This window comes from Monodelphis domestica, chromosome 3 (assembly GCF_027887165.1).
Source record: "Monodelphis domestica isolate mMonDom1 chromosome 3, mMonDom1.pri, whole genome shotgun sequence".
NCBI lineage: Eukaryota > Metazoa > Chordata > Mammalia > Didelphimorphia > Didelphidae > Monodelphis > Monodelphis domestica.
Genome location: NC_077229.1, coordinates 268050592 through 268070792, shown reverse-complemented (window position 1 = coordinate 268070792; position 20201 = coordinate 268050592). Strand labels below are relative to the sequence as shown.

General features: G+C 36.5%; 1 protein-coding gene across 1 annotated transcript in view; it reads left to right on the top strand.

The window, feature by feature from the left end:
• Nucleotides 1–5367, top strand: part of SMCHD1 (structural maintenance of chromosomes flexible hinge domain containing 1) — a 229644-nt gene extending 224277 nt beyond the window's left edge. The window contains exons 48-49 of the transcript XR_008917679.1: nt 3850–3956; nt 4257–5367. The gene's annotated coding sequence lies outside the window, so the exon portion shown is untranslated. The remainder of the gene's footprint in view (nt 1–3849; nt 3957–4256) is intronic.
• The last annotated feature ends 14834 nt before the right edge of the window (nt 5368–20201 follow it).

Sequence of the window (20201 nt, the reverse complement as noted above, 5' to 3'; positions counted from 1 at the left end):
AATAAGAGAGAGAAAATTACATAGAAAGAGAAGTAGCATGGTGTAGGGGATGAGGTGTTGAACTTAGAAAATGATGTATAGTTAAATACTGCCTTTCAAGTGAATGATCATGGAAGAATTTCTCCTAATGTTAAAATATTTTCCTGCCTTTTCTGACTCATAATTGTATTTAAATACTAACCAACGCCTTTGAGTGATTGTTAACCTACTCCTACAACAAAAATTAGATTCCTGATAATTCCAAGACTAACTTGACTATATTAAGAATTAGGTCCTTTATTCAAACCATGTACAAATAATAGTACTTTTCTGCTTTTGGTCTCTGTTACTCTCCTTTTTCTTCGCTATGAGATCCATCATTCAAATTCAAAGTTGTAGCCCTATAGGTGATAATCACTTAAGTTGATGCTTTTCTTTGTATTTGACTCCCTGCAAAAACAAAACAGAACAAAAAGAAAAAACCAGAATTTCACAGACTTTGCAATATGCTTTAAGTTGATATTTAATGAAATCTAAAACCAAATTTGTTTTTTTGTGAAGGCTTTTTATTCTAACATTAAAAAATAGCATCAGAGCAAGCAGCTATACAATCTCAGAGAAATATCCTTTGTGACTGGATACAATAGAAATCTACAAAATAATTAAATGGAAGAAACCATAAGTCTAACAATTATAAAATTATCAATGGATTAATTGAGCTGCAATAAAATAGAAGGAGCAGAATGGATAAAATCCCACAATGTGGTGCATACTAGAAACATTTTTAAAATAAACATTGAAAACTAGAGAATAGAAATTTTATTATGTATCAAGTGATTCCAAAAAATCAAGAATTGCAGTCAGGAGAAAAATCTAATAAAAATCCATAATGTCAGATGAAGAGCAAAAGAATATCATGTCTAAAGTCACTAAAAATAATGAAACTGTGTCATTATAAAACTTACACTGATCAATCAACCTCACATCTAAATTCACAAAGGAGAAACTGACCAAATTACAAAAAGACATAACAACAATTACTTTAGGGGTTGTAAATGTTCTGTTATAGCTGGACAAATTGGACAGAATGATTAAAAAGGAAGATAAAGTAGACAATTATAAAATTTAGAAAAATTTGTCATCCTCTAAATGAACATATGTTTTGCAGCACCACACAACACCTTTATAAAAACTGACCTTGTGCTGAGGCATACAGAAACTGAATAAATGTTAAAAAGGCAAATCTATTCAATACAGACTTTATTGGTCATAACTCAAAATGGTAAAACAAAAAGTTGAAAGCAAAAGATACCAACATAAAGACACGAAGTAATGGCTGTCCTAAGCAAATAATGAGAATATTAACCTTTTAAAACAGCATAACAATGAAATAACATACTAAAATTTAGGAAGATACATTTAAAGCTTGACCTTCTAGGGGAAAAAACCCTCTGTATATTAGTAAAACAACAACAACAACAAAAAGTTGATTCATAAACTGAGCTTGCAATTCCTAAGAATCTAAAGTTAACAGAGGAAAAGAAACTTCAAAAGAAGAGAAAGATACAATTGAAAGAAAAACTAATACTATTTTTAAACCTCTAGAAATCTGATAAGAGCAAAATCAATTTACCAAAATAAGAAGTTAATAATTCACAATGAACAGATAAGAAAAAGGATTAGAAATCTATGAACAATTATATGCATAAAGGGTGAAATTATGGTTGAGACTGAAAAAAATCTAAATTTAAGTGGTTGCCAAGGGAAATCCCAAATAATTAAATACCCAACTCAGATGCCAAATTTTATGGTGATTTAATTGATATAGTAGAGACGATTTTAAGAAGAAGGAGGAAGGAAAGGGCTAGTACCCGGCAGGAAGATAGGAGATCTAGAAAGTAAGGTTTTGAGTGTGAAGGTGGAAAGAATCAACCTGACCTCCAAAGAGGCTTAGCTAAGCTGCCTGAACCTGAAATCAGCCCCAGGGCAAAACTCCAAGATGTCTGAATGCTTAGCATGCTGACAGCCAGAGTTGTCTCTCCAGGGAAAAAGAAAGAGGCAAAAACTGACGTGCCTTATATGGACGTTTTTGCATCACTTTTCTGCGTCTCATCTGTACCAATGAGGACTTAGCTTGACTTAGGATAGCCCAGAGATCTGTCCTTTTTTTGCATATTTCTGTTGAAGGCCATCTCCTCAGATAATTAAATCTTGAGTTTGATGCAGACTATTCAAAATCTTGTTAAACTGAGTAGGGTGGAGAATGTGGAGTTTCCAAGACCTGATTCTATTATTCCAAGTATCTCCATTGGTATTAATCAGGAAATAGCTAAATCGGATCTTCTAAAGAATGGTCTGATTAGGGTGGAATAGTTTTAAAATTCACATATGTCAGCAAAACTTGAGAGTATAAATAAAATTTTTGTCTACAAAAATGGGGAGGAAGGAGAAACTAATTGACAAAATAACAGAAATCTTGAGGGATGAAATCAAAGAAAGAAATTAGACAAAGGCAAAAGACTAAGAGAAAAACCCTGGTTTACGTGGATTTCTAAGTGAATTCTATAAGCTTTTGATTGCTATTTGTGCTATAAAAATTAATACAATTAAGAGAGAAGTTATTTCATTTAGATCCTTATTATGAGACAAATAGAATACTGGGGATGGGTAAGTCAAAGAAAGAGAACTATACACTGATCTTATTAATGATTATTTTTATAAAATTAAAAAAATAAAATCCTAGCCAAAAAAAACAAATCTATATAACTATGTCCAAAAGCTATTCACTATGTCCAAGTTGATATAATGACCAAGAATTCTTTAAAAATTGGAAAATAATTAACAATATTATAAGCAACAAATAAAAGCAGTTATATCTATAGATATAGAATTTTTTTAACAATGTAGTTCATGTTAAAAACTATAAAAATCATTGGTTTGGATGGGTCTTTATATGGTAAAAAGTAAAAAAAAAAGTAAATTTATATGCTAAAATTCAAGTAGCATGATTTGCAAAGGAGAATATTGGAAGCTTTCCCAGTTAATAGAAGAATGACCTTTTCTCACTATCAGCATACCATTTTGAAATGCTAATCTTTTTTAAACCCTACCTTCCATCTTAGAATCAATATTGTATATTGGTTCCAAGGCAGAAGAATGGTTGGGCTAGGCAATAGGAATTTAAATGACTTACCCAGGATCACATAGCTAGGAAGTGAGTGTCTGAGGTCAGATTTGAACCCAGGACCTTCCATCTCTAAGCCTGGCTCTCAATCCTGAGATTGAGCCACCCAACTGTCCACTTGAAATGCTAATCTTAACAGCAAGACAAGAAAAAAGAAAAAAAGGCATAAACAGTGACAAAGAGGAGACAAAGTATTCTTTAATATGAATGCTATGATTTACTTAGAAAGCTCCAGAGAAGAAATGAATTATGATGAGTAACAGTTTCAATGGAAAAAAAACTGAATAATGAATTCACAAAAATTGTGATTTCAGAATAATTACAAAAATTGGTAAAATGCCTGGAAGTTGATCTACTGATATATATAAGAATTACATAAATCAAATTATACAGATGGAATGATATTCATTATTCACAATTAAGCCACATTAGCATATTAAGAATTATCGGTTTTGCTTTGATGACTCCACCTCTTACATTCCTTGGTTTCCTTCAAAATGGCTTCTCTTGGATAAAAATAAAAAAAAGATTACTCACATAATGGGTAATATAATGAGGTATAAGAGGCTTAAAGCCACAATAGAAAGGAATGAAAGACTGAAATTTTGCTACTGGCTTTATTGTGACTTAGTTGGGCCAGTAGCAGTTCAATGACTGTGTTTGCCCTCTAATCCAAATCCAAACAGATTGCTCCTTCAAATCTGAGATGTTCTATTGGAGATGTGAAAAAAAGGGCTTCTACCAGAATGCCAGGGCATCATCAAGTTTGTTAACTTCCAAGGGGAACTGAGAGGTAACTGAATTCCTTTAAGTATTTTCTCTTTGTTTATGGGCTACTGAAACCTTTGTACTATCTGTATTTTTTGTCAGATAAAGTAAAGGCTATTTTTAATTCCCCCCCCCCCCAAAAAGGTCTACAGGTCTTTTCTGGTTCCTCCTCCCCTTCCTTCCCATTCCCTTCCAGTCTGAGATTACCTTCTACCTATTCTGCATATATATTATTGGCACTTATTTATTTATATTGCTTATTGCCCCTCTCATCAATACTCCTTGAGGGCAGGGTCTAATTTTTACTTCTCTTTTGTTTCTCCAGCACTTCATAGAGGGCCTGGCACATAGAAAGTGCTTAATAAATGCTTGCTGATTCACTGATAGATAAAGGTGTGAATGAAAATTATTTGGGCAAAGAAAAAATGGATTTGCAAAGCAAGGGAGTTCATAACTTTTGGAACACATCAGTGGAGGAGGGGAGATTGTTCCAATGGAATCTTGAAGGAAGCAGTTAGGAAGCTCTGGCTGCCTGGGACTTCACTTACGGACTGTTTCTGCCTGAAGGTGGAATACAGACCCCTTCGTCTCTGCTCTGGCCATTGCCTTCTACCTATACTGTCAGCTGAAGAGAGATTTGGTTTTTCCCAGAAGAGACTTGTCAGCAGTGCTGTCAATATCTACCTTTAAGGGAAGATAATTTTGCTTTCTGAATTGATTATATTTCATGAATTCTCTTTTTCAACCCCTGAACCCAATCTGCACCCAAAGAAGTTTTCTAAATAAGTTTTCATCTGTTCTTTGCTTTTCTCTACTGGTTACAATACACCTTCTGTATGAGGCTCCAATATCAGCTTGTATCTGTGCTATATCATATATGTGATCTCTTCGTCTATCTCCTTTACTTGTCTCTGCTTTTCACTTAAGTTTTGATTTGATTCTTCATCATAAATTCTCACAGACCCTATAAATTCATTTTCAGGTACCACCCATGTAATTTCTTCTCCTTTTTTATTTTTTGTTTCAATCACACTCTGCCATTACTTTCTTCCATGCCCTTGCTTATTTTCAAGTATTTTAAAATCCTGAATTCATAATGGATGTCTTCCCTTGGTCAAAACCTCTGAATATTTAGGTTTTGCCCCTCTTTTTATAGGCAGATTCATACTGTGCTCACAGCAATGATTTGATTTGGATCAATAATGTGTTCTCCCCTGTATTTTGTTGCTTTATTATTTTGCTCATGTTTCCTTTTTAGATAGCAATCTTTCACCAAGTGACCCACTTTGTGGCATAAAAAACATTTACTGGTCTCTTTTTTTACCTCTTTTTGAGCTATAAACAATGTAAATAATCTCACAGAAAAGGATAAAGTCCCACTTGCACCAATTAGAAATTAAAAAAGCTATTTGGTAAAGACTTCCTTAGAGAAAATACCTAATTTGAATCCAGAAGCTGAAATTTTTTCATCATATACAAAACAAATTGAAATCTAAAGGGAAATGGAGCTGAAAACACAATTAATATTGATAACCATATTCAAAGTATTAGAAGTATAACATCATTTTTGAAAACACAAATAGAATACAGGGCACAACAACTGCCATGACGACCAAGGGCTTAAGAAACTTCCATGAAGGCAACATTCTAAATGGAAGGGGGAGGTTTGACCAAATCAAAGTATATGAACTAACAAATAGCTATGGTTTAAATTCATATTCCAAAGAAGAAGGAGACAATATAGACACAAGTCTATAAAGATCAGTCAGGAAATTAATTAAACCAAGAAAATTTAATTGGTCCAACCATGCAAATAGCAGAGGATGGAAGTTCAGTGCAAAGTGACAAATTGAAAATTAATTCAATATCCACAGAAAAACCAGAACCATATGGATTAAGGTGGGGAAGAAACAATAAAATGCTCTCATGGATACTGGTGCTTCAAAATCAGTCCTAAAGACATTCCCAGGAGATACTTTACTGAAAGACATCATTCCTAGGTATGGCATTCCTGATACCATAGACTCTGATAGAGGGACTCATTTCACTTCTCATATTCTGCAAGAAGTATATAAGAACCTGGGTATTAAAAACAGTCTCTACAATGTATATAGACACAGAGTTCAGGCCAAGTTGAATGAATGAATAAAGAATTGAAAACATTAATAGGAAAAGTCTGTTCAGAAACCCATTTGAAATGGACAGATGTTATTCTGCTAGCATTGTTTCAACTAAGAACAAGACCCAGAGGTGACGTGATTGGGGATACATCTTGTTCTTAGTTGAAATTTCCATGTTTTCATAAATTTCATTCACAAAGGGTCAAGGGATTAGAATAGTTTTCAAAAGAATTGTTCATCAACAACCATGTTAAAAAGTACTCCAAAATATTAATAAAAAGATGAATTTAAAGAATTCCCAGGTTTCACTTCATACCTGTCAAATTGGTAAAGATGATTAAAGACACAAATAGTGAGTGTTTGAGAGGAAATAGAAAGATAAGTGCCACTGAAGCATCATTGGTATAATTTTTAATTACTTTATTCATTCTGGAAAGCACAGTAATCAAGCTATTCCTACTCCTTAGCCCAGTGATCTTGTTCCTGGGAATATGCCCACAAGGAAGTCAAAGACAGATACCAAAATATTCATTGTAGCATTGTCTATGGCAGCAAAAAACTGGAAAGGAAGTTGATTTGGGAAGGCTGAACAACTATAGTATATGAATGTAATGGATATGTATCATGCCATAAGAACTGACATATTTATAAGCAGTTTAGAAAAATATAAGGAAGCTTTATAAATTGATGTAAAGTGAAGTAAACAGAATCAGGAAAACAATTTATATAATTACTATAATAACATATTTTTAAAAGAACTTAAAAAAGGGGACATTGAGGTGACTTAATGGATTGAAAGCCAGGCCTAGAGATGGGAGATCCTAGGTTCGCAGATACCTCTTGGTTCTGTGACCCTGGGCAAGTCACTTAGCCCCCATTGCCTAGACCAGTGATAGAGAACCTATGGCACAGGTGCCAAAGATGGCATACAGAACCCTCTCTGGGGGTATTTGCATCATCCCCCCTCAAGTTCATTATTAGAAAATCAGAGGGACTCAGATGGAGTTGCTCTCCTCCCCCTCTCCACAGTGCCCAATGACATTTTTTTCACATCACTCATCCCTCTGCCCAGCAGACCAATGGGGGTACACAGGGGATAAGATGTGTGTCTCACAGGAGGCAGATCTGGAGGGGAGCTGAGTGCTTGGACCACTTCCCCTCCTCCTCTCTACACTTACTGAGAATATTCCTCAATTCACCTACACCTCAGCCCAGCAGCCCAATGGGAGGACTTATTCCCTCCCCAGGGTTGGGTAAGGGTGGGCAGGGCATGCCCAGCACTCAGTGGGGGGAGGGGCATGGCACTTGGTCTGGGGACTTGTTGGGGGAAGGGCCAGGCACTCAATCTCTAAGAGGTTCACCATTACTGATCTAGTGCTTGCTGTTCTTATGCCTTGGAACCAATACCTAGTATCTATTATAAGATAGAAAGTAAAGGTTAAAAAAAAACAGTCATTAATTTTTTAAAAACTTGGAAAGAACTATATGAGATAATGAAGATTGAAATGAGTATTTGTAAGAGATCATTACATACAGCTACAGATTTAGTGTTTGAAGAATAGGTTGTGAATGTCATCTCCAGAGAATGAACTGAAATATGGAAACATGAGACATTACATATACATATCTGTTTGCTAAAAAATATCTTCTGTGACATGAAGAGAAGAGGGAAGAATTAGAAATAAATTATATTAATAAAAAATCCAAAAAAATATTTAAAGGAAGCCAAACTCAGTAATTTAAAAACAACTCTCACTTTCCATCTTAAAAATCCTATCTATTTTTTCTAAGGTAGAAGAGCAGTAAGGGCTGGGCAATGGGGATTAAGTGATTTATATCCATTGTTTTTGCTTCATAATTTTTCTTTGTTATAAGAAAGTGCTTAATTTGGTTTGCAAGATGTTGAAGGTGTGTGCATTATATAACCTATAAAAGAAAAACAAAAGATATTAATAAAATGTGCTTTTTAATGTAGCAGTAGTTGGGGCTATAAGGTTATTTGACTGGAAATAAGTACCTACTCCCTGTTTCTGGTCCCCACTTTCATGTGGGTGGAATCACTCCCAGCTTCTGCCTTTAGACTTGAGTTTTATTCCTCTGGAGTAGGGATTTCCTTGAACCTGCCTCAATGGGGAGGGGAATTGCCCAAGACTACTGTCACAGAGTGGCCCTTTCCTACTTTTGCTTACTAAACTTCCACACTGAGAATACTATTGACTCATTTTGTTTCCAGATGTGGCTTCCTAATTGGCCTTCCTACCTCATGACTTTCCCCTCTCCAGTTCAACACACATATATGTTAACATGCTTTTCCTAAAGCTCAGGTTTGACCAAGCCATTCTCCTTCTTAATTATCTCAGGTGCCAATTGCTAAGGGCTTTCTCTCACCTCCAGGGTGAAATAAATAGAAAATCCTTTGTTAAGATTAGGGGAGATTGGGAAAGAGTGATTGCAGAGGGGGTGACTTTATTTGAGACTTACAGGGAGTGCATTCCATGCATAGGTAAAAGCCAGTGAAAGTGCCTGGATTCAGGAAATGAATGTAATGCCTTGTATTGTGGATGATCCCTAGGTTGTGAGTCAAAGTGACTGGAAAGATGGTGAAAACCTCAAGAAAAATATGGAATTTAGGAAGAGAGGTCAGTTTGGGGAAAAAGTAGAGTTCAATTTTAGGACTGCTTGAGATATCTACTAAACATGCAGTTGGTAATATCTAAAAGGTAGTGAGAGATGAACAACTGGAGGTCAGAAGAGAGGTCAGGCTGAGAATCATCTGCATAGAGAGGACGAGTGAAGCCAGTGGGATGAGATAAGAACAGTAAACAAAATTGTATAGATGGGGAACTTCCGGGTAAGCATGGCTGCAGATTAGATGCAGCTTGCTTCCCCTCCTCAGACCCAACGATACAAACGACCTCAAAAGACCCCCAAAAAACCATCTTCATAAGAATGGAGGAACTCTACAGTAGGGTGCAGCATGGAAGGTACATGGGATTCGGACATTTCCACACTATAAGGGAACGAAAAAGCTCCCACCCAAACCTGAGCTGACCTACCCACCCCCACCATACCTAAGGAGTCAGAATTAAAGTCACCCACACCAGAATCAACGAGTGAGGGAGGAACACTCCAGGACTGAGAAATAGGCAGTTCCAGGTCTGGGGAGCTGACTAAGATGACCAAGGACTTACCCCTGAGAGCAGTAACACCCAAAATGCTGGCAGGCAGGGGAGGGCAGACATTTGGCTCCCCCAGGAAGATAGTGCAGAGGCGGAGAATCGAGAGTTTGCCTGAGGCAAAAGCCTTGAGCATTAGATCAATACACTGAGAGCCAGCCCTCCTCACTCAGATTTCTTACTGAAAAGGGAAGAAAAACCATAGAGATGCCAAACAGTGCCCAGGAACAACATCCAAACACCAAGAAAAGAAAGAAGAAGGGTTGACATTGGAGAGTTTTTATGGAGGAAAAGTACAGAATACGGAGGAAATAGCTGAAGAGGAAACCCAAATAAATGCTCCAAAACCTTCCAAAAGAAATGGAAATTGTCCACAAACTCTTGAAGAATTTAAATTGGAGGCTATCAAAAAGATGGAAGTCTTCTGGCAGGAAAAATGGGAAATAATGCAAAAGGAATTCAACAATCTGAGGGACAAGAACTCCCAATTGGAGAAACAGTTGGAAGCCTCAAAAAGCAGGACAGAACAAACTGAAAAGGAAAACCAGTCTTTAAAGATCAGAATCAGGCAACTGGAAGATAATGATCTTGCAAAAGAGCAAGAATTAATAAAGCAAAGTCAAAAGACTAAGGAATTAGAAGAAAACATAAAATATTTCACTGACAAGGTGACAAACCTGGAAAACAGAGGAAGGAGAGACAATCTGAGAATCATTTGGTCTTCCTGAAAACCTAGAAATAAACAGAAATCCTGATATCATAATACAAGATATCATCTAAGAAAACTGCCCTGAGGTTCTAGAACAAGGGGGCAAAATAGGCATTGAAAGAGTTCATAGAACACCCTCTACACTAAATCCCCAAAAAACAACTCCCAGGAATATAATTGCCAAATTCCAAAGCTTTCAAGCTGAAGAAAAATTCCTACAAGAAGCCAAAAGGAGACCATTTAGATACAAAGGAGTACCAATCAAGATCACACAAGACTTGCAACTTCCATACTGAATGACCGGAAGGCCTAGAACATGATATTCAGAAAGGCAAGAGAACAGGGTCTTCAACCAGGAATCACCTATCAATCAAAATTGACTATATACTTGTAGGGGAAAGTATGAGCATTCAACAAAATAGAAGATTTCCAAGTATTTGTAAAGAAAAGACCAGAACTGTGTGGAAAGTTTGACATCCAAACACAACGAGCAAGAGAAACATGAAAAGGTCAATATGAAGGCAAGGGAAAAGGAGAAAAATGGTTTTTTTTCTTTTATTCAAACTCTCTTCTATTAGGACTACATTTATATCAAATTATATATATTAATATGTGGGGAAAATGTAATGTGTAACTCAAAAATTGTATGCATTATTACAGTAATTAGAAGAATCACTCATAGGGAAAGATTGGGGCATTAAGACGATATGGAGACAGGGGAGATAAAGAAAGAAAAAGAGAGGGGGGAATCTAAGATATACCGGAAGAAATAGAATTAAATTAAATAGAATAATCTTTCTCACACAAAGATACACATGGGAAGGGGAGGGGGAAGAATTCTCTTATAAGAAGGAGAGGAAGAGTGTGCTAATTGGTATTACTAAAATCTTACTCTCAGTGAAATCAACTCTGAGAGGGAAGAGCATCTAGATCCATTGGGATCTTGAATTCTATCTTATCCAACAGGGTAAAGGAGAAGGGGAAATTAAGGAGGGCAAGGGGGAGGGAATATAAAAAGTGAGGGAAGGAGAGGGGGGAGGGAAATTAACAGACCCTAAAAAAACAAATAAACAAACAAGATGGGAATAAAAAGGGAGGGGCTAGAAAGGGGAGCATATCAAGGGAGGGAACTAGGGGGACTGATTGCAAAAGAAGAAAGGTCAGAATTAGCGGAGGATATCAAAATTCCAGAGAATTCACAAGTGACAATCATAACTTTGAACGTGAATGGGATGAAATCACCCATAAAACGTAGATGAATAGCAGAGTGGATTAGAATCCAAAACCCTACAATATGTTGCCTTCAAGAAACACACATGAGGCGGGTAGATACTCACAAGGTCAGAATTAAAGATGGGAGTAAGACCTACTGGGCCTCAACTGATAGAAAGAAGGCAGGAGTTGAAATCATGATATCTGACAAAACCAAAGCAAAATTAGACCTGATTAAAAGGGATAGGGAAGGTAAATACATCCTGATAAAAGGGAGTACAGACAATGAGAAATTATCACTAATCAACATGTATGCACCAAATGGTATAGCACCCAAATTTCTAATGGAGAAACTAAGAGAATTGAAGGAGGAAATAGATAGTAAAACAATATTAGTGGGAGACCTGAAACAACCACTGTCAAATTTATATAAATCAAATAAAAAATAAATAAGAAAGAAGTAAAAGAGGTGAATGAAATCTTAGAAAAATTAGAGTTAATAGATATATGGAGAAAAATAAATAGGAACAAAAAGGAATAAATCTTTTCAGCAGCACATGGCACATTCACAAAGATTGACCATACACTAGGTCATAAAAACATGGCATACAAATGCAGAAAAACAGAAATAATAAATACAACCTTTTCAGATCTTAAGGCTATAAAAATAATGATTAGTAAGGGTACATGGAGAGCCAAATCAAAATTTAATTGGAAATTAAATAATATGATACTACAAAATCAGTTAGTTAGAGAACAAATCATAGAAAGAATAATTTCATGGAAGAAAATGACAATGGTGAGACATCCTTTCAAACCTTATGCAGCCAAAGCAGTACTTAGAGGAAAATTCATATCCTTGAGTGCATATATTAACAAATTAGGGAGGGCAGAGATTAATGAATTGGACATGCAAATCAAAAAACTTGAAAGCAAACAAATTAAAAAACCCCAGAAGAAAACCAAATTAGAGATCCTAAAAATTAAGGGAGAAATTAATAAAATTGAAAGTGATAGAACTATTAAACTAATAAACAAGACTAGAAGCTGGTACTTTGAAGAAACAAACAAAATAGACAAAGTACTGGTCAATCTAATTAAAAAAAAGGAAAGAAGAAAATCAAATTAACAGTATCATAGATGAAAAAGGGGACCTCAACTCCAATAAAGGGGAAATTAAGGCAATCATTAAAAAAGACTTTGCCCAATTATATGGCAATAAATATGCCAATCTAGGCGATATCGACGAATATTTACAAAAATATAAATTGCCTAGACTAACAGAAGAAGAAATAGAATTCTTAAATAATCCCATATCAGAAAAAGAAATCCAACAGGCCATCAAAGAACTGCCTAAGGAAAAAACCCCAGGGCGTGATGGATTCACAAATGAATTCTATCAAACATTCAAAGAACAGCTAATCCCAATACTATACAAACTATTTGACATAATAAGCAAAGAGGGAGTTCTACCAAATTCCTTTTATGACACAAATATGGTACTGATTCCAAAGCCAGGCAAGTCAAAAACAGAGAAAGAAAACTACAGACCAATCTTCCTAATGAACATAGATGCAAAAATCTTAAAAAGGATACTAACAAAAAGACTCCAGCAAGTGATAAGGAGGGTCATTCACTGTGATCAAGTAGGATTTATACCAGAAATTCAAGAATGGTTCAATATTAGGAAAACCATCCACATAATTGACCACATCAACAAGCAAACCAACAAAAATCACATGATTATTTCAATAGATACAGAAAAAGCCCTTGATAAAATACAATACCCATTCCTATTAAAAACACTAGAAAGCATAGGAATAGACGGGCCTTTCCTAAAAATAATAAACAGTATATATCTAAAACCATTAGCAAACATCATCTGCAATGGGGATAAACTAGATGCATTCCCAATAAGATCAGGAGTGAAACAAGGATGCCCATTATCACTGCTATTATTTAACATTGTACTAGAAACACTAGCAGTAGCAATTAGAGAAGAAAAAGAAATTGAAGGTATTAAAATTGACAATGAGGAGACCAAGCTGTCACTCTTTGTGGATAATATGATGGTCTACCTAAAAAAATCCTAGAGAATCAACTAAAAAGCTAGTCAAAATAATCAACAACTTTAGCAAACTAGCAGGATAAACCCACATAAGTCATCAGCATTTCTATATATCTCCAACACATCACAGGAGCAAGAAGTAGAAAGAGAAATCCCATTCAAAATCACCTTAGACAATATAAAATACTTAGGAATCTATCTGTTGAGCCAACACAGGAACTATATGAACATAACTACAAAAGGCTCTCCACACAACTACAACTAGATTTGAGCAATTGGAAAAACATTAACTGCTCATGGGTGGGATGAGCTAACATAATAAAAATGACCATCCTACCCAAACTTATTTATTTATTTAGTGCCATACCGTTCGAACTCCCAAAAAACTTCTTTACGGAATTAGGAATTAGAAAAAAAAGCATAACAAAGTTCATTTGGAAGAACAAAAGATCAAGGAAATCCAAGGAAATAATTTTTTAAAAATGCGAAGGAAGGTGGCCTTGCAATCCCAGATCTCAAACTATACTATAAAGCAGTGGTCATCAAAACAATTTGATACTGGCTAAGAGACAGAAAGGAGGATCAGTGGAATAGACTTGGGGTAAATGACCTCAGCAAAACAGTCTATAACAAATCTAAAGACCCCAGATTTGGGGGCAAAAATCCACTATTTGATAAAAATTGCTGGGAAAATTGGAAGATAGTGTGGGAGAGATTAGGTTTGGATTAACATCTCACACACTACACCAAGATAAACTCAGAATAGGTGAATGACCTGAACATAAAGAAGGAAACTATAAGTAAATTAGGTGAACACAGAATAATATACATGTCAGACCTTTGGGAAGGGAATAATTTTAAAACCAAGCAAGACTTAGAAAGAGTCACAAAATGTAAAATAAATAATTTTGACTACATCAAATTAAAAAGTTTCTGTACAAGCAAAACCAATGTAACCAAAATCAGAAGGGAAATAACAAATTGGGAAACAATCTTCATAACAAAAAAAACATTCTGACAAAGGTCTAATTACTCAAATTCATAGAGCTAAACCAATTGCACAAAAAATCTAGCCATTGTCCAATTGATAAATGGGCAAGGGACATGAATAGGCAATTTTCAGTTAAAGAAATCAAAACTATTAATAAGTAGATGAAAAAGTGTTCTAAATCTCTTATAATCAGAGAGATTCAAATCAAAACAATTCTGAGGTATCACCTCACACCTAGCAAATTGGCTAACATGACAGCTATGGAAAGTAATGAATGCTGGACGGCATGTGGCAAAGTGGGGATATTAATTCATTGCTGGTGGAGTTGTGAATTGATCCAACCATTCTGGAAGGCAATCTGGAACTATGCCCAAAAGTGTTTAAAAGACTGCCTGCCCTTTGTTCCAGCCATAGCACTGCTGGTTTTGTACTCCAAAGAAATAATAAGGAAAAAGATATGTACAATAATATTCATAGCTATGCTCTTTGTGGTGGCAAAAAATTGGAAAATGAAAGGATGCCCTTCATTTGGGGAATGGCTAAACAAATTGTGGTATCTGTTGGTGATGGAATACTATTGTGCTCAAAGGAATAATGAAGTGGAGGAATTCCATGGAGACTGGAACAACCTCCAGGAATTGATGCAGAGTGAGAGGAGCAGAACCAGGAGAACATTGTACACAGAGACTGATACCTTGTGGTACAATTGAAGGTAATGGACTCCTCCATTGGTGGTAATGCAATGACCCTGAACAACCTAGAGGGATACAGGAGAAAAACTATCCACATCCAGAGGAAAAACTATGGGAGTAAAAATACTAAAGAAAAACTACTGCTTAATGACATGGGTTGAAGGGGATATGAATGGGGAAATAGACTCCAAATGAACATCCTATTGTAAATAACAACAACATGGAAAGAGGTTCTGATCAAGAACACAGGCGATACCCAGTCAAACTGCTCATTGGCTATGGGAGGGGTAGGGGAAGAAGGGGAGGGAAATAAAATGATTTTTGTAACCAAGTAACAATGTTTGAAATCAAAAATAAAAATTTAAAAAATTGTATAGATGAAAAACAGAAGAGGAACTCAGACATTGAAATCTCCCTTAGAAGATTCCAGAAAATTCCAGATCTGGCTATTCATATCTCCTTGTAAACTTCATTTAGATAGATTTATAATCAACATGGGGAACACACATAACCTAACATATTTTTGTACACTGGATCATAGATTTAAAAGTAGAAATAACTTCAAAAGCTACTGTTAACTTCCTTCTAGGCCCAACTAAGGTGCCAACTGCTTTAGGAAGCCTTTCCTGAATCTTGTGATATTGAAACCACTTTAAAAGACTGATATATATTAATTTATGGTCACCAAGGAATTCAGCTATGTAATTCCTAAATGAAACACTCAAGACAGCTGCCAACTTTTTTATGGTGTTTTAATTACAAACAGGAGGAAGAAAGTATTAGAGGGAGAGTGAGAAGGAAAGGGGAGAGAAGAAAAGAGGTTTAAATACCCACTGTGCTCAGGCTGAGCCAATGTTGGTTTTAAGGCCCTGGATAGCCAAGGCAAGGAAAGAGATCAGTCCTTATCACTCAAGTGACCAATCTGGAGAAAAACAGTCCGAGGGCTCCTCCAACTCCAAGAACCAGCCTCCAACTGGCTTTCTGCCTCCTCACTGGAAGCCCCGAGGCTGTTCTCTACCTAACTTCCTGCATCTCACATGTGCCAATGGTGGCTCTAGCTTGACCTAGGACCACCCAGAGGTCTGTCCTTTTTGCATATGTCTGTTGAAGGCCATATTCTCAAATAACTAAATCTTCAGTTTGCTGCAGCCCTTCCTAATCTTGTTACCCTGAGGTGGGTGGAGAATGTAGTTTCCAAGACCTGATTCTGTTATTCCAAGTATCTCTATTGTTATTGATCAGGAAATAGCTAAATCTGATCTTCTAAAGAATGGTCTGAATAGGGTGGAGTAGTTTGGAAATTCACAATCCCCCCTGAGGCCCAAGGAAGACTAGTCTCTCCAATGGGTCTTGTAAACATACCAGCTATGAAATTACAATAGTTGGAGATAAGGGAAAAATGAGAGAGAGAGAGAGAGAGAGAGAGAGAGAGAGAGAGAGAGAGAGAGAGAGAGAGAGAGAGAGAGAGAGAGAGAGAGAGAGAGAGAGAGAGAACAAAACCAATGTTTTGCTGGGCTCATTGACAAAAGCCAATTAGGGGGCAGTCCTCTTTGGCAGAAGAGTGTACATTCAAAATAAATTCAATCAAGCTTCAGTTCAATCAACCACACCCCAAGGTTCATTCTTGATCTTGATGTAGATTTTCTGGCATCTTTCTGCAACAGTTCATTCTTAGGGTTTAGAAGTTAGGAAGCTTCTTCCTTGAAGATCTTTCTCAAACAAACAAAAAAAAACTTTTCAAAATCTTGGATTTTTATTAAAATACAACCCCCCCTGAAGTGGGTGTTAAAAAAATCCACTTCAGCTCAGGATGCATTGTTGAGTTATGGGGGTGTATGAGTCAGTTATTAAAAGAATTAAAAAACAATAAAACAAAATAAAAAAATATATAAAAGGAAAAAATATGGAAGAAAGTTAAACTTTGGGGAGAAAGGGAAGGAAAAAAATTCAAAATCAGAATCAAAATACCAAAATCTATGTATAAAATGTTGAGTAAACTAGAATAACTTCCTAATGGGCCCTTGTAAAGGTCCAATTTAAAGTAATTTCTATCCCACAAGTCTGTAGGACAGAATGCAGTAATATTTCACTTACTCATTTGCAGTCAAGACTACAGGAAGTTGCCATATTATAAGAAGGAAAGGAACTAGAATTCTATTTTGATAGGGAAGTGTCATTCTCAGATCTGACTTTTTTCATTCTCAGGGATATAGGGAGCCAGCATGATAGTCAAATTTTTGATACTTATATGAGTACTTCATAAAGAGTGTAGATACAAGGAAGTCCTATGACTTAACATATGTCAAGCGTCACAACCTTGGGTTCACATTAATATTTCCTGTGTGCTCTTTTGGCACTATTCAGGTTAAGTCTGTGCTCCTTGTTTTTATCCCATTTCCTGGAATCAGACACAAATATTAATCATAGTCCCATAACATTTTATCAAGAAATGGCAGGTTACCATAGTCTAAAGCTGTTTGAGTATGTTTTAATAATATAGCAAGAATTTATATTCAAACTTATATTACTGCAGAGAGAGGAAAAAAAACATTAATTGTATGTACCTTTTGTACAAGAAATGAGGAAAGGGGAAAAATTCAAATATTCAAAAGAAAAGCAATAATAAAAAAAATAAGGGAAAGAGAAGAAAAATAATCAGGAATTCAGTGTGTTTTTGAAAAACAGCATCCACTTGTCAATGAATTATTAGTTTCAATGCATGTGATAGAATACAGTCAATCAATCTCAACAGAAGGTGCTCTCTTTACATGTGAGCAATGAATCCAAGAGTCCTTCTCTCCAGCCTTTATAAATTTTGGAGTAGTTAAAAATATTTGGAATGGTCCCTTCCAGGAAGGCTGAGTTGCTCCAGTATGCTTGAAATACTTAATATATGCCTTGACTCCTGGGTTCAGGATGTGAAGTGAAAAGTCTAGTAGTCTGACTTGAATTGCAGCTCCAGATTCATGAAGTTCATGCAGTTTATGCTATAATTCCTGTATATAGGAAGCAATAGTAGTATCTCCCCCTAATAGTGATGTATATTCCAAGGAGAAAGGCTTAGCCTGGATAGCAGATGTCTAAAAAGCATCTCAAATGGTGAGATATGTAAGTCTCCTCTAGGCCTGCTTCTAAGATAAAATAGGGCCAGAGGGAGAATTTCAGGCCATTTTAAATGGGTCTCAGTACATAATTTGCCAATCATAATTTAAAGTTCTTTATTCATCCTTTCAACTTGGTCTGAGCTTTGGGGATAATATGGAACATGGAATTTGGGAGTTATCCCCAAGCAAGAATATATTTGGTTTAAGACAGAATCAGTAAAATGACTTCCTCTATCTGAATCAATACATGCTGGCAGGCCAAAATGAGGAATCATTTCTTTTAAAAGCACCTTAGCAACAAAAGCCACTGTGGTTCGGGTCACAGGAAATGCTTCCAGCCATCTGGTCAGTTGATCTACTATGACTAGACAAAATTTATAATGTCTGGCCTTTAGCATTGTTATGAAATCTATCTGTAGGTGCTCAAAAGGTGTGTAAGCCAGAGGACGCCCACCAAAAGCTTTGCCACGAAAGGTGTGTTAGTTATATGCCTGGCAGGTAGAGCAGGCTGAACACACTTTAGAGGCTATGGTAGTTATACTGGGGGCTTTCCATACTCTCTTAACAGAGTCCATGATGCCCTGGGTACCAAAACCACCATTTTTATGAACAGATTGGCAAATTTAGTGATAGAAACTTCTAGGGAACAGGGGTTTCCCTTCAGACGATACCCATACTCCATTAATCTGTTTTTCTTTAAATTTTTGTTTCCGTTTTTCCATTTCCTTTTCATTATAGGAAAGTCATAAATTTAAATCATCAGTGGTTGTTGACATTAAATTAATCCAGGTCCTTCTATGGCTGCTAGCTTTGCATTTCCCCTAGAGATGGTCAGAGACAACCGTATGGGCAGAGAAATGAACTACAGCTAGGGCTTCAGGCAGTTTGACAGCAGAAAGAACTTCATTAATAATTTCTGCATTAGCTTTAGATTTTCCAACTGAGGTTAAACATCGTCTCTGGAGCCACAGCATCCCGACTGAGTGACAAATGCCAAAAGCATATCTAGAATCTGTATAAATTGTTGCCTTTTTACCCTTAGCAATTATACAGGCATGTTTCAGAGCTATGAGTTCTGCTCCTTGAGCTCTAATATTAGAGGGTAGTGAAGCTGACCACTCAGTGGCAAATTCTGTGACTATAGCAGCTCCAGTGTAGTGTATGCCATCTCTCATAAAAGAAGAATCATCAGTAAATAAGACCAGATCTGAGTTGCTTAAGGGAGTGTCCAAGAGATCATCTCAAGGCTTTTCTGCCATGAACACTAGTGTTTCACAACTGTGTAATGGTTCTCCTGAAGTTGGTATATCTGGAAGCAAGGTGGCTGGGTTAAGAGTTGAACAGTGCTTCAAGGTAATGTTTTCATTGTTTAACAAGGTTATTTCATACTTTGTAATTCTCTGATCAGAAAATGCCTGTTCTATGTCTTAGCAACAATGCTTCTACCTCATGTGGAAACATAATTGTTAATGGGCATCCCAATACTAGATCAACAGTTTTTGTCACTAGTAAGACTGTAGCAGCTACTCCTCTAAGACATGGTGGTGCTCCTGATGCTACTGGGTCCAGTTGGGCAGAATAATAAGCAATTGGGTGCTGAGAAGGTCCCAAAGTCTGAGTTAAAACACCTGAAGCTACCCCTCTGAAGACTGACTTCCTATCACAAGCCAATAGATCTCCCTCACAATTCAGTCCCACCACAGGACATCTCTGATTGGAAAACAGGAACACAAGGTTTGGCCTGAGAGCAGTGATGGCAAACCCTTTAGAGACCTTATGCCATGCCCCATCCCCCTTGCCCCACATAGGGGAAGGAGGAAGTGCTCCCATTGGGTTGCTGGGCAGTGTGAAAAAATGTTCTCAAGCATGGTGGAGAGGGGGAAGGGAGCAACTCCACCTGAGTCCCTTTGTCTTTCTAGGAATGAACTCTGGCCTGGGGTGGAGGGGGTGGCAGTGTGCCCAGAGAGGACTCTATGTGCCATCTTTGGCACCTGTGCCATAGGTTTGCCATCACAGTCTTAGAAAATTCAACTTTTTTCCTTTCTTTATCCCAAGAAGCAGGTCTCTACCCTCCCTTTTTATATCTAGACAAAAGAAGGGAGAAGCTGACCCAGTTTTATAGCCTAGGAGGATAAATGGTATTGTAATTTTTATAATCAAACTGTTCTTGGGGGCCAAGAGAGGAACTGTTTCTCAGA